Raw genomic sequence first — 14,618 nt, forward strand, 5'->3', positions numbered from 1 at the left:
CAGAAAACCTTAGGCTAGGTTTTAGAAGGTCTAAATGTGTAAAATACATTAACTATAACTAAATATTCCTTAAACATGTAAATAGTACCACTGTATTCCTCATCCTTATTATGAACCATTTGATCTAGGGGTAATGGACCCATAACGGACACCCGGGTATAAATGCAATAATTTATTAACAAGAAAATAATGATTTACAGATATATGGCATCATTAATAAAGTACAATCAACATGAAACATATACTATGGCGTCTTCTCTCGTGTATCATCAGATGTCCGGCTCCATGATCGCCTCTCCTTGGAGGCCAGTTGGGTCAAAACACAGTTTACCACATTGTGACCGCTGTAGTGAGTCTACAGTCCACCTGCCTGCTGGCAATATAGCCTGGTTGTGATATGTAGATGTGATTGATACGTTTGTTTTTTTAAGTAATTCTATAATTACAATACAAAGTAATTGTATTTATTTTATGTATTACTATTGTATCAATTGTATTTTATATATTACTATGTTATTACTAATTTTATGTATAACTTTATTACGAATTGTATTTATTTGATGGATTACTATGTTATTACTAATTTTACTTCATGCATTACAAATTGTATTTGTTTTATGTATTACTGTTATTACTAATTTTATTTTTATGCATTTATTTTATGTATTACTGTTATTACTAATTTTATGCATTACTATATTGATAATTTAATTTATTTTATGTATTATTGTCTATATTAATTATATTTATTTTATCCATTACTAATTTTATTTTATTTTGTGTATTACTTATTTATTTTATTTATTTTGTGTATTACTTATTTATTTTATTTATTTTGTGTATTACTTATTTATTTTATTTATTACTTATTTATTTTATTTATTTTGTGTATTACTTATTTATTTTATTTATTTTATTTATTTTATTTATTTTATTTATTTTATTTATTTTATTTATTTTATTTATTTTATTTATTTTATTTATTTTATTTATTTTATTTATTTTATTTATTTTATTTATTTTATTTATTTTATTTATTTTATTTATTTTATTTATTTTATTTATTTTTTACTATTTTAATTTATCTATTATTTATCTATTTTTTTATCGTTCGTTTTATCCATTTATTTATATTATTATCTAGTTATTTATATTGGTTTATTATTGTATTGTTTATTATTTTCAAAGAGCCCTGATTGATCACATCTACATATCACCACTACCAGTCAGGATCTGAGTGACTCAGAACCCTGGTGACCTCCAGATGGAGCCACACAGGAGACCAGCAACGTCCTGAAGAAAAGAAAGAAATGCTCATTACTACTTTGTTCATAAAACAATATTGATTGAAATATTTATTAACAGTTTGCAGAATTACAGTACATGTCAAGCACAAACTCAATACAAAGACTGTTAACTTTAAGTGGACGATCCAATTAAGCATTACACTTGTTTACAAGAGGGTCCACCATGTTCAATTAATCAAAACATTTAGAGACGTACAAATAAGACACTATGGGGAAGGGAGGGAAAATAAACTTATACAGTGAGGGGGAAAAAGGGAGTCAAGGGATTCACATGTCTTAATGACTGTTGGTAGGGCGTTCCACATTTTGGTGGCATATGAGTGAAAATAATTTAGTCCCTTGTTAGTGCCGAATCTGGGTTGTACATGGTTCGTTGCACTCCCTCTGGTGTTGTGGGTGTGGACTTCGTTAACATTAAGGAAGTATCTAGACAGGTACATGGGTATCTTGGTGGTGTATCGAATCTTGTGGACCAGACCCATTGCAAGATGCTGTACTCAGTCGTCGACCCTAAGCCATTCCAGCCTGTCAAAGTGGGCAGGAGTGAGGTAGGTTCGGGGGGTGAGGCCAAGTGGGAGCTTGACCAGTTTGTTTTGGGAAGTCTGGAGCCTAGTTTTAAGGGCCTTTGAGGTGCTGCGGTACCAGGAGGTGCATGCATAGTCAAAGAAACTTTGTACGAGGGCTCCTGTTAAGGTCTTCAAGGTGTTTTTGTTGAACAGTGAGGAGATCCTGTAAAGGAATCTTGTTCTTCGGTTGACTTTTTTGATTACGATGGTGGCCATTTTATCACCGGAAAGATTAGCCTCCAGGATGGAACCTAGGTAGGTAATTTCATCTTTACGTGTGATAACATTGTCACCAACTCTAACCAAGAAGCCATTTGCCTTGCTGAGATTACTATTAGATCCAAAGAGAATGGATTCAGTTTTTCCCAGGTGTAAGGATAGTTTGTTATCAGCGAGCCAGGTACAGATTCTACCGAATTCAGGGCCTTTTCAACCTGCAGTTTGTTCCTGTCCGAGACTAGCAGTGCCGAGTCATCTGCGAACAGGAACAAGAACAAGTTGCAGTCACAAGCTGATGTCATGATCATAGTGTGTGTGTGTGGGTGTGTGTGTGTGTGTGTGTGTGTGTGTGTGTGTGTGTTGTATAGTTACCTTGCTGTGATGTAACTCCAAAGGTGATCAGAAATAGTTGCTCCATTGGCTAGAAACGTGCTCTTCACCGGCATGATGATCTTGTTCCTAAAAAAAGTCTGTAGTCAACCCTAACTGATTACAGAACATGATATAAAAACACAACTAGAAGGATTTAGGCCTGTCACAATTACCTAATCGCCAAGTAATACTTTTTTAGAGATAAGTCATAATCGTCTCCATGTTGAAAATGTTCATATATTTTCAAACATTTTAAAGAAATAATGGAAGCAACCGATCTACAAGCTCTAAATGTGTCACTTTGTAATTTACTTCTCTTTTTTAGTGTATAAAGTTATTGAATTATGCCATGTGCAGCTTTTTGTTTACAACGCCTACAAAAGCCAAGGTTTTATTTAGAATGTTAGTATGACGACAATTAAATCGGCCATTATAAAACCTTAGATTCTGACAGGCCTAAGCGGGTTCCAGTGGCGTCTACCGAACCTTCCAGCTCCGTCCGAGCCTCCCAGCGACCCAGAAGTCCTCAGCGGAAACACCCGGGGAAAGCTTCGGATCTCGGGCATCGGCTGAGATCTCCATTCTAACAAAGAACGAAAGAGACACCACAAATTAGCTTTGCTGTGTGTGCGTGTCCTGTCACAACATACACATGCACTTACAGTAACGTTTAAGAATAGGGATCGACCAATTATCGGCAACGGACGATTATTGGCTTTTTACGAAGCCTCAAAAAGCCCTAACCCTAAAGCGGTTCGTACCGTTGAGTTCCTCACGGGGCAGGCCCAGGTCCTAAGTCCTCCAGCGTCTACCCAGATCTCCGTCCTCCGTCCTCCCATCCATCCATGGACAGACCTGCAGATCTCCATCTCTAGAGGCTCCAGCTGTGTCTACTATGATCTCCATCCTGAGAGAGAGAGAAAGAAACCATTAGCTCTACAAGCTCACAACACGTTGCAACGCAGTGCGAGCTTGTAGATCTGCTATTTTTGCTGAACGCTCCCCCAGAATAGGGATGCTGGGGTTGAAGTGGTTACAAAAGTGTCATTAAGACTTTGATTAGCTTGGAAAGCTGACAGACATTCACACAGTGCCACTAGGAGGCATCAACACATGTACAGCCCTCAACATCTTTTGTAATTTGTATTCAAGTGCTTCTAAAAGCAGATGAGATATTGACTCTCAAACTATTGTGCGGAGTCATTTAGATTTATCATAATATATTTAAAACATTTGGATTACTGTAAATGATGGCATTCTTCGTGCCATAACAGAACAAAAGCAGTTATCCATCCTCAGAAACAAGCAAGAACTGTTCCTACTCACAGCTCATCAGAGTCCTCTGAGGAAGCCCCCAGGGGGGGGGGGCTTTGGAACGGATCTCTGTCCAGGGAACATCAGCTCGTCTATCGATATCTCCATTCTAACAAAGAAAAAAAAACACACCAAATTAGCCTTTCCGTGTGTGTGTATGTGTGTGTGTGTGTATGTGTGTGCGCCCCCTGTCCAGCAACGGCGTTCCAGCGACATCCACTGCGATCTTCATCCTAACAAAGAAAGATTGATTAGAGTGACCAAGAGCCAGATATATATTCTATCCTGTCACAACATATATACATCCTAGTACATCAGACTTTTATTTATAGAGAACATTTAAACAGAAGCTAAACATATCACTTACAGTAATAAACGTTTAAGTTAGGGTTCTTTTTGACAGGCCTAACAGGGTCTCTTACTTTGAGTCGTCTTCAGAGGAATGCAGATTCCTGGACAGCGGGAGACCTGCAGTACATCTGGAAGAAAGACATAGCGGTTATCATCTATGAACGGCTGAAGAGCTTCGCACATCACTCCCTTGTTGTTGCTGCCAATAGTCTGTTAGGTTCTTAGCTTACTTCTTATTCTTGATGACAATTGTTTATGAATTTGATGTATTACTATGTGTTGTTGTTGCTTACTGTAAGTCACTCTGGATAAAGTATGTGATAACTGCCTAAATTGTTGAAATTCCTAGACGTGATCAATTAGGGTGTGCTCTTCGGTGATAGCAGTGGTGTCATTTGTATATTTTTACAGTCCCATTCCTCACCATCATATCTTGCGGTGAAGCTGGACAGAACACTGTCCTTTAAACAACACCTGACAGCGTCAAGAGAAAGACCCCCACCTGTGCCACACCGATACGGCGTCTAGCCGGTACCGAGGCTCTACAAGCTCTAAATGTGTCACTTTGTAATTTACTTCTTTTTTAGTGTATAAAGTTATTGAATTATGCCATGTGCAGCTTTTTGTTTACAAAGCCTACAAAAGCCAAAGTTTTATTTAGAATGTTAGTATGACGACAATTAAATCGGCCATTATAAAACCTTAAATTCTGACAGGCCTAAACGGGTTCCAGTGGCGTCTACCGAACCTTCCAGCTCCGTCCGAGCCTCCCAGCGACCCAGAAGTCCTCAGCGGAAACACCCGGGGAAAGCTTCAGATCTCGGGCATCGGCTGAGATCTCCATTCTAACAAAGAACGAAAGAGACACACCCCAAATTAGCTTTGCTGTGTGTGTGTGTCCTGTCACAACATACACATGCACTTACAGTAACGTTTAAGAATAGGGATCGACCAATTATCGGCAACGGACGATTATTGGCTTTTTACGAAGCCTCAAAAAGCCCTAACCCTAAAGCGGTTCGTACCGTTGAGTTCCTCACGGGGCAGGCCCAGGTCCTAAGTCCTCCAGCGTCTACCCAGATCTCCGTCCTCCGTCCTCCCATCCATCTATGGACAGACCTGCAGATCTCCATCTCTAGAGGCTCCAGCTGTGTCTACTATGATCTCCATCCTGAGAGAGAGAGAAAGAAACCATTAGCTCTACAAGCTCACAACACGTTGCAACGCAGTGCGAGCTTGTAGATCTGCTATTTTTGCTGAACGCTCCCCCAGAATAGGGATGCTGGGGTTGAAGTGGTTACAAAAGTGTCATTAAGACTTTGATTAGCTTGGAAAGCTGACAGACATTCAACCACAGTGCCACTAGGAGGCATCAACACATGTACAGTCCTCAACATCTTTTGTAATTTGTATTCAAGTGCTTCTAAAAGCAGATGAGATATTGACTCTCAAACTATTGTGCGGAGTCATTTAGATTTATCATAAAATATTTAAAACATTTGGATTACTGTAAATGATGGCATTCTTCGTGCCATAACAGAACAAAAGCATTTATCCATCCTCAGAAACAAGCAAGAACTGTTCCTACTCACAGCTCATCAGAGTCCTCTGAGGAAGCCCCCAGGGGGGGGGGGCTTTGGAACGGATCTCTGTCCAGGGAACATCAGCTCGTCTATCGATATCTCCATTCTAACAAAGAAAAAAAAACACACCAAATTAGCCTTTCCGTGTGTGTGTGTGTGTGTGTGTGTGTGTGTGTGTATGTGTGTATGTGTGTGTGTATGTGTGTGTATGTGTGTGCGCCCCCTGTCCAGCAACGGCGTTCCAGCGACATCCACTGCGATCTTCATCCTAACAAAGAAAGATTGATTAGAGTGACCAAGAGCCAGATATATATTCTATCCTGTCACAACATATATACATCCTAGTACATCAAACTTTTATTTATAGAGAACATTTAAACAGAAGCTAAACATATCACTTACAGTAATAAACGTTTAAGTTAGGGTTCTTTTTGACAGGCCTAACAGGGTCTCTTACTTTGAGTCGTCTTCAGAGGAATGCAGATTCCTGGACAGCGGGAGACCTGCAGTACATCTGGAAGAAAGACATAGCGGTTATCATCTATGAACGGCTGAAGAGCTTCGCACATCACTCCCTTGTTGTTGCTGCCAATAGTCTACTGTTAGGTTCTTAGATTACTTCTTATTCTTGATGACAATTGTTTATGAATTTGATGTATTACTATGTGTTGTTGTTGCTTACTGTAAGTCACTCTGTATAAAGTATGTGATAACTGCCTAAATTGTTGAAATTCCTAGACGTGATCAATTAGGGTGTGCTCTTCGGTGATAGCAGTGGTGTCATTTGTATATTTTTACAGTCCCATTCCTCCCCATCATATCTTGCGGTGAAGCTGGACAGAACACTGTCCTTTAAACAACACCTGACAGCGTCAAGAGAAAGACCCCCACCTGTGCCGCACCGATACGGCGTCTAGCCGGTACCGAGGCTCTGGTGTTCCCACCGCTGAGTACTGTGCCCCAGTCTGGAGCCATAGCCCTCATGTTGGTTTTGGGGCTTTTTATGCCTTTACTGATAGTGAACAGTATATAGACAGGAAAGGGGGAAAGAGATGGGGAGTGACACGCGGCAAAGGCCGTCGGGAGTCGAACCCGCAGCACGCCATCCGGCTGGCTTGGCAGCATAGGTGCCCAGACAGTTGAGCTAACCATCCGGGCCACACTTAAATATTTAATTGCAATTTATTTAAGCGACAATAATCGTCCAGTAAAAAGAAACCTCATAATCATGAAAGGCCTAGAGTGGTTCTTACTGTGCGGTTCCTCACCGGGCAGGCCCAGGTCTGAAGTCCTCCGGCATCTACACAGATCTCCGTCCTAAGAAAGAAAGAAATAAAGACCAAATTAGCTTTTGTTGAGCTGCATATTCAGAACCACTTAAACGCTCTATAGATTTGATAAAACAGACCTTTAAAGAGAGCATTTGGTATATGCTCCGATTTCACTCTACACAAATTGATTTGCCAAAAATAGCAGATCTACAAGCTCACAACACGTTGCAACGCAGTGTGAGCTTGTAGATCTGCTAATTTGGCTGAACGCTTCCCCCAGAATAGAGATGCTGGGGTTGAAGTGGTTAACAAAAGTGTCATTAAGACTTTGATTAGCTTGGAGAGCTGACAGACATTCAACCACAGTGCCACTAGGAGGCATCATACTGCCATGCTATACTTCATACCATAACAGTACAACAGATATCCATCCCAACAAGAAATATTCCTACTCACAGCAGAAGTCCTCCGGGAGGGAAGCTTTGAAACGGATCTCTGTCCTTCCACGACGTCTACCACGACCCATCCACCCTAAGGAAGAAAGAAAGATTAATTAAAGTGACCAAGAGCCAGATATACGTACATTGTGTCCTTTCACATCATACACAAAATGTATAGAGAACATTTAAAACAGAAGCCGACCATAACACTCACAGTAATAGAAAAGTCCAAGTGGTTTCTTACTTTGAGCCGCCTTCAGAGCCCCCCCATGCAGATTCATCCATGGACAGTGAGAGCTGCAGATATCCACCTGTAGGGGCTCCGGTTGAGCCTCTCAGCATCTGGAAGGAAGACATGGTGGTTATAGTCTATGAATGGCTGAAGAGCTTTGCACATCACTCACTTGTTGCTGCTGCCAATAGGAATTTGGGATGTCTGTGTGGCGACAATTGCTGTTTTTTTATAATACATACAATTTATATAGCACTTTTCAAGGTACCCAAAGTTGCTTCACAAAACAGAAGTAAAAACAAATTTATTTGAAAATAAACTAGATTAAAAACTATAAATCTTTGGCATGTTTGTGAAGCTTTTCGGTTCCACACCAGTAACTGCTGTTCAACAGCTACATCCAAGACCTCCCTGCAACAACATCAATGTAGTATGGCTATGCAGACGACCAGAGTACTGTGCCCCAGTCTGGAGCCGTAGCTCTCATGTCAAGAAGCTGGATGCTGCCCTCAACACAGGATGGGCCACCCCAAACAAACTGCCTGCTCTCGCTGGAATCACTCCAACAGAGGTCAGACGAGAAGCAGCCACGCTGGCCCTCACCGGGAAGGCACAGCCGAGTGAATCCCAGCCATCTCCTCCACAAGGTCATCAGAGACACCACAGCACACGTGCCTCAAGTCACGGTGCCCTTTTCCACAACACACACACACACACACACACACCAAGTCACGGCACCCTTTGCCACAGCACACGTGCCTCAAGTCACGGTGCCCCTTTGCCAACACAGGCCCAAGAACTGCTCCACACAACACCAGCTGACACCTCCAAGGCATCCTGGGTGAAGGCAAGACAGAGGGACCAGTGGAATACATTGAGGACCCCAAATATGTTCTTTGCCAGCACCTCCCCTGCAAGGAGTGGACAACCCTCAAAGCAGAAGTGGGACATCTCGGACAGTGCCCACTGTGAATGCGAGGATCCACTACAGACTGTGGAACACGTAATGACCATTTGCCCCAAATACCGGCCACCGAATGGTGATCGTGGCTTAGGTGACCTAGACAATGACACACTGTACTGGCTTGTTCTATGGACATACGGCAGAAGATGTTTATGAAACGTATTTTTTTTAATTTCTTCATTTTTTCGGCATGTTTGTCAAACCTTTGTGGCATTTAATTTATGGAACTTGTGGATGTTTTTTTATTTATTGGTGAAGTTTTAGTGGCACTTTGAAATGTATTGACACATTTGATATTTTTTTTTGTTAGGGATGTCCGATATTGTCCGCCGATAACGGCATTAAAAAGTAATAACCCTAACCCTTAATTTTACTTTATTTATTTTTTTACATTAAAAACATCTACAAGCTCACAATACAATAAGACACATGTGAGCTTGTAGATCTGCCATTTTCAAATGATTTTTATACATTTGAAAACTTGAGATGAGAGATTAGATAATTTTAGATTTAGATTTAGACCCTAACCCTTGCATGAGTAATTATTAATAATTACTTTTGGTATTTTAAGTACATTTTTATACCAAAACCTTTGTACCTTTACTCAAGTACATGTTGAATTTACTTGTAACGGAGTATTTCTATATTGCAGTATTTATAGCCTACTTTTATTTAAGTAAAACTTTTGAGTGATGTTTCCACCACTGGAAAAAGCCTGCATATATATATATATATATCGGTATCTGTTGATAAACGGCAATTAGGAGTTTGACACGGACTGTCGGACATCCCTTGATTTGTGTGATTTTGTGCAGCTTTTAGTGAGTTTGTGGCATTTTGTGCAGCTTTTGTTTGTTTGTTTTGTGAAGGACCAAAGAGCACACCCAGTATGTATCACAAGGCTATTTCCACCAGTCAGGTGGACTTATATCTACATCTCATAAGCGGCCATGTACTAAACACTACAGATATCACAATTTGACTTTGGCAGCAGCAAGAAACGACTGATATGCAAAGCTCTTCAGCCATGCTTCTCTCTATACAAACACATGTCCACATGGACATCTTAGCAGCCAGGATGGGGTGGTCGGTCTGGAGGCCACTCAGAACCCTGGTGACCTTCACATGGACATCTTAGCAGCCAGGATGGGGTGGTCGGACTGGAGGCCACTCCGACATGGGGACACAGGAGACCAGGGCATCTATGGTCATCTCCATCCACATCTAGAAAGAAAGAAAGACATCAGAAGCTGACCATATCACTCACAGTAATAGAAACATAAGACAAATATTCCTAAAGACATCTATAACTAAAATGTAAAAATAAACCTTCTGTAACATAACACCTTCAATATATTATTTCTTTCATAAATAGAGAATATTTTACTCCATAGGAACTGTTCCCGTTGCAGGTTGATGATGTCCATGTGTGGTCCAGCGCCATGGAATGCATAAAAAAGTATTTAAAATATTCCTTTGATGCTTAGGAAGTATTAAGCTGTTTTTTATTAGCATACGGTATGCATTCCATAGGGCTAGACCATATGGACATGACATAATCAACTTGCAACAGGAGCAGTGAAAGTGAAAGATTATTTATTTATGAAAGAAATAAAATAGTTTCCATTTTAAGATTTGTTATAGAGGGTTAAGTATAATGTCTTAAGGCATAGGCCTATTTGTCTTTAACCAGGGATCCTTTAAAGAATATTTAAAAGTGCAATATCAAAATGTAACCCTATGCACAATAGTTTGTAGAGTCAATAGCTTATCCGCTTCTAGAAAGCAATTTAAAATACAAATTACAAGTAATGTCGAGTACTTTTGGAAGTCACTGAACAGCCATGCCTACCACCTGTTTCGAATTGTCACAATGCAGGAGGCAGCAGCACTACCCATTAATTAAAAACAAGTGCTTCCAGTAGCTCAACGTCACTTACAACACGTCTGCGGTGTATTTTTATGAAACAAATTTGCTTTGCAGATTGAGAGTAGGCTATAATTCAAGCTTGCCCTACAGCTGCAACGTTGGGGAGTTTAGTATTGTTTAATACAAGCAGATTGTAAATTCAATGTGGATCAATGGGCTGTCAATTAGGGCTGGGCGATATGACAAAATCTCATATCACGATATAGAATTTATTTTATCACGATAACGATATACTCACGATATAGCATATTTTTTACGATACCTATTTTTTTATCTAAAAAAATTGTTTTTTGTTCAGGTCGAGTACTTTACTGTACTTGGGCAGTACTTGGGCTGTACTGTACTGTACTGTACTGTACTGTACTGTACTGTACTGTACTGTACAAGCTCTCCTCCCTGGCCTCTGTCTGTGTTAGGCTGCAAAACAGTGACACTTGGTGGTGACAATAATTATGCTATTTCCGTGCTCGGATACAGGGACATGGACACACACATAGCTGTCTATAGTGGTTGCACCACTCAAAAAACAATTAAATTCACATTATCCAGTCTATGAATATAATACTGATGCCCTGCCCATGCACAGACAGGCCCAAAGCAAGTACAAAAATATTACAAAATAAAATATATAATAATTAGAGGCTGAACTCAATTGTTCAGCCTCTGTAGACATTTTTAAAGCACAGCTCAAGACCCACTTCTACAACATTGCTTTTAATTGATCTTTTATTTTTTGTTATTCATGTCCTCACTGTATTGCATTACTGCTTGTTTTTCAATGTCGTTGCCTTGCTTTTCTTTTTTTCTCCATTGCTCTGTAAAGCACTTTGAGAGCTGCATTTCATGTCATGAAAGGTGCTATACAAATAAAGTTTTATTATTATTATTATGAATAATAATAATAATTATTATGACAATTAAAAAGAAAAAAATAAGACGTTGCCATTCAGACAGAAGTACAGGCCTGTGTCTGCATTAAATTGGCTTAAGGAAAAAATAAATACCTCATGTCACAGTTTGTCACTAAAGTTGTTTCAGTTCATGTTAAGCTCTGTATAGGGAATCAAAATGTTCTGTTGTAGTTACTTATAGTTTAGTTTGTTAAAGACGTTGGGCAGCTTAACGATGTTTAATTGACTACAGGCGATAGAGTGAGAGAGAACGCGACCGCGTCGTCAACTCTCCGTGCCCAGCTGTGCGTATTATGGGAAAAGTGGAGGTTTTTCTTTTCCTTTTTTTTGATGATCACAACAAAGTCAGCGTCTTGTGTTGTTGTTGTTGGAAGCTGTTGCTGAAGTAAGGACTTTTCAAATGGAATAATTTATTTGGAACAATAAAAGACACGCAGCAGCAGGACTGCACAGGTAAGAGGAACGTCTTGGAAGAAGTTTGCAACCGACGACGGACAAGCTTATTGTTCAACTGTGTAAAACATACGTGGCTCACGCAATTTATCAATTTGACCCAACATGAAACCTACATTTATAACAGTGAATGACCGGTTACTCTAAGGGCGCGTTCGGAAATAGCGCACTGTGCAATGCAAACTGATAGATGAGTGCGCTCCGGTGTGGTATTTCCGAACGTGCCCCTTACACCGCTCTGAATCTCGTCAGCCATCATCTCCCTTCATGTAATCCAAACCACTTCCATATCCATACAATGAAGACGTTGCCCCTCTTAGGTGCAAGCACCCTTGTGTTGTGGTCGTGTTGGCCTTAGAGTATATAATAGAGAAGACATCCGAAAGGTGTTGGCTCACTGTTTTCAGTGCGGTCGGCTGCTGGGCATGCCGTATATAAGCGCTGTGACGTAAAATACTGCCGTAAACACTGCCGTAAAACGAAACGGCGATATAAGCGATATAGATTATTTTTCGTGATAGACATTTTCTATCGAAAATACGATATATATCGTCATATCGCCCAGCCCTACTGTCAATGGACGGCATGCATTACAACTCTAGATTCATCCCATTGCACTGGTGATGCCAATTAGTCATTTGACTCAGCTGTGTGGCGTCAGTGTGTCAACACAACTGAAAGGTTACTTTTTCCAACACATTTGGTTTAAATACCTTACATTTCACAGCAACCTTCTACATACAAACCAAACGAAATGATTAAATTCACACAACTCAAGAGGCTCACTCCTAAATGTTCCACAGTTCAAACGATATCCTACCTTTCTCTCAAAACAAAAAAACAACTTAAAACAGTTCCTCTGTCAAACCACGCAATAAATCCACCGTTTATGCCCTTCTAAAATGATAAATCCTTTACCAGTAGCAGGTACGGTTAGCACAGGGTTTAAATGGCTACAGCCAGGGGGTCCGCCGCTGGTCCGTCAGGGATGGTTTGTAATGTTAACCTGCCGACGTGAGTGGAAAAGGATTCATTCAACATGGTCGGTCCTCCTCCTGGCCGTGATAAGACGCCGACACAAATGCTTTCAATCATTCAATCAAAATGACGCGGGGCAGGTCACGTGCGGAGAACGACGCGATGTGATTGGCTGACAGGATGGATGAATGCATGTGACATACTATTCAAGTAGGGGCGGGGCCGTGGGCTGGGTTGTACCTGTGTGTACGTGACTGCGTGTGCGGCCTAGACTACTATTTAAATAGTTTTGAGGGGAAATAAATGTTATTTGTCCCAAAGTGACTGCTAGAGATTGCTATTGTTTTCATAAAGCATTATATTCATTATCACCCTTGCAAAGTTCTGAGTTCTGTTCTTATTCAACGGCCTTTGTCCCTCAAAGGAAAATAGGGTCTCTGACGCCCTCAAGTGGACAAAATCAGTAACAGCTCTATAACCATTTCCCCTGATGCCTTTTGTAGAGTTGATGAGGAAAGTTATATTTGAAAATAGGGTTAAAATAACTATAGGCCTACAATATAATAACAGACCACATAATGTACCGTGAAATAACTTAAATGGATAATAATTAACCCATGAATTATAGTTACATTATTTCATTCCTGAAGGTTAATTAATAGATTGAACCCATTGTAATTTAGGCTGCTTGTTGACACCAACAGAGAAAGAAGCATGTTATTATTTTCTTATGAACACCAGACTCTAGCTATCAAAAAAAGAGAATACAGAAGAAACATTTAATTCTTTAAAACTATGGATGGAGCTGAAAATATTCACCATTTCAGCAACGCCAAGGAGCGCTTTCTTGTTTACAGGTGGAGAGGAACTTTGATAAGTCTGTCAGGGACACCTATGGGTGTAGTGGTGAAATATTACACGTCACCACCAACCAGTTCATTCATTGAGCTGACTACAAGTTAAAAAAAGCATTACACTAATCTACTGACAATTAGTGGACAATAAAACACTGGATAAAACAAAGATACACAATAAAACATCAGCACTCGACTGTAGTAATAAACACAGATCAAATAATTTAAGGGCACTATGAGTGTCGCAGGATTCCCACACATTTTTACCAATGCATTTCCAAAACATTTACAGGAATATGTAACAATAATTCAGTGCAATGATTGATTGATTGCTTTATTTTGTCATTCTTCCCAACTGTAGCAGCAGAAAAAAACGAAATCACGTTTCTCCTAGTTAAAAAGACACTAGGAGAAACGTAATTTCGTTTTTGAGTCTCTTAGTCCTATGTGCAACAATGACAGAGGGCAGTTTAGCAACAATAACCCTATCTAACCCTAACCCTAAACCAAAGACAGGCAGTGTAGCAACAATAAAGCACAGAATATAAAACGGTATAATTCTATTCCAAATGTTGTGCCTAATCTTTGCTACACCACCACCTATCCTAGGACATAGGATCATAGATTCTACATTTGTATAATAATAATATAACATAATATTTGTTAACCATAAACATGTTTGGTTCACAAGCTGTAACAATGATACATTTCAGTTATAATGTGTGGTGTGTGGTGTGTTTCAATCTGGACGTCTTCCTGAGCTGTAGCAGACTTTAAGTCCACCAAAGTGCTAATGTTTAAGGTTAGCACTGAACGAGTACGACAATTATGGCCTAAAGTTTGGCTGAATGAGTGTGACGAGGCTCACTGCAT

The 14,618-nt window shown here is 39.9% G+C and overlaps 1 protein-coding gene and 1 long non-coding RNA gene across 3 annotated transcripts in view; both read right to left on the reverse strand.

The window, feature by feature from the left end:
• The window catches only part of LOC310870932 (ras-related protein O-RAL-like), an 84,280-nt gene that overhangs the window by 51,837 nt on the left and 17,825 nt on the right, over positions 1 to 14,618 (reverse strand). The window lies entirely within an intron of this gene.
• Positions 1,187 to 5,892, reverse strand: LOC310870367. Of its 2 annotated transcripts, none has more exons than XR_014570227.1 (9): positions 5,722 to 5,892; positions 5,155 to 5,300; positions 4,878 to 4,974; positions 4,201 to 4,257; positions 3,791 to 4,011; positions 3,226 to 3,371; positions 2,951 to 3,047; positions 2,465 to 2,551; positions 1,187 to 1,293 (listed from the first exon to the last, which is right to left on the reverse strand). It is a non-coding gene; the product is annotated as an uncharacterized lncRNA (long non-coding RNA). The 2 variants fall into 2 exon arrangements; XR_014570228.1 differs by having other exon boundaries at positions 2,465 to 2,562.

Source organism: Protomyctophum parallelum (genome assembly GCF_964188405.1).
Source record: "Protomyctophum parallelum genome assembly, chromosome: 14".
In the NCBI taxonomy this organism is placed as follows: Eukaryota; Metazoa; Chordata; class Actinopteri; order Myctophiformes; family Myctophidae; genus Protomyctophum; species Protomyctophum parallelum.